Below are 1,198 nucleotides of genomic sequence, written 5' to 3'. Positions count from 1 at the left end.
TGTGCCCTCAAGGTTCCCTTCCAGGTTTGGCCAGCTCCTGCCCTGGTATTAAATTCATTTGGCTCAGAGGACACATACTTGTGCACACGTGCACATGTCCCTGATGGCCCCTTGGCTACACCACAGAGGGATTTTGTCCATATGATCACAGACTGGACACTGACACAAGTGGACCTGGGCTGTGTGTCCTACTGGCCTCAGGTTTCCACCTGCTGGTGGTTCAGGAGGGCCAGGTCTGTGAAGATCCAATGGAGGAGGTGGGTCAGACAGGTTGATCCCTCCCTGAGGCTGGGCCATGGCCTGCAGCTTGGGGTTTCTGCTCTGAGGGAGTAGCTGCCTATTATGCCTCCATCCCAGGAGCCCTCAGAGTGCACTGGGGGTTGCAGAAGTGTCTGTGTATGAGGGAAGGTCCATGGAGTTGTCCGCATGCGCCCCATGGCCTGTGTTGTGGGTGTCTACAGGTTTGTAAAGGTTTGTAAGATACCAGAAGGTACCTGGACCAGGCCATCTGTGGGAGGAGCCTCTGGCCTCCAGGGGACGGACCTTCACACCACTTGTGACCTCAACCATGGGAGGGTGTCATCCTGTAATAAGTCACAATCTGCAGCTCACACCCGACTGAGAGCCCACCCAAGACTGTGATCACTGCACCGACACCCGCAAAGTCAAGGGCACTGGTTGCCTAATGTCCCTTCCCTTCAGCACCAAGGTATGAATGCCACACCTCCCTGTCATGTTGCCCACACTCAGCAGCATCTGAGCACACATGGCCATGACACAAACACATAAGATAGATGTCCCCATAACTGGACAGCAGCTCACCCCTCCTACATCACGTACTACCTCCTGACACGATGGATGGTCCCCTCCTTCCTCTGTGCTGCACCTCTTCAAGACGCCCCAGGTGAAGCAAAAGCAGGTCAATCCCTTCACCAACTAAGCTTAAAGGGGGCCAAGGGTCAGGACAGAGCTGACCATCCTTGTGGTGTACTTGAAACCTTCTCTGTGATGTGCCACCCATCCTCCCACATCAGGTACACCAAGCCTCTTCAGAACTGGTATAACCTTCCCGGCCCTGTGCCCGACAGCTGTGTCAGTCCTGGGTTGGGTCCTGGATACTGTGATTGTTAGGTCTTCCTGCGAGGTTTGAATAGACACACTCTTCTCAGTAGGAAGACTCTCCAACACTGGGCTCTTT

General features: G+C 54.5%; 1 long non-coding RNA gene across 1 annotated transcript in view; it reads left to right on the top strand.

The window, feature by feature from the left end:
* The first annotated feature begins 635 nt into the window (after positions 1–635).
* LOC106735739 (uncharacterized) overlaps positions 636–1,198 on the top strand; it is a 3,116-nt gene continuing 2,553 nt past the window's right edge. The window contains exon 1 of the long non-coding RNA XR_001370996.1: positions 636–709. This is a non-coding gene — a long non-coding RNA (uncharacterized LOC106735739). The remainder of the gene's footprint in view (positions 710–1,198) is intronic.

This window comes from Tupaia chinensis, unplaced genomic scaffold (genome assembly GCF_000334495.1).
Source record: "Tupaia chinensis unplaced genomic scaffold, TupChi_1.0 Scaffold000507_2, whole genome shotgun sequence".
Taxonomy (NCBI): domain Eukaryota; kingdom Metazoa; phylum Chordata; class Mammalia; order Scandentia; family Tupaiidae; genus Tupaia; species Tupaia belangeri.
Note: the sequence above shows the minus strand (reverse complement) of the source record. Positions and strands in the feature narration are given on the sequence as shown.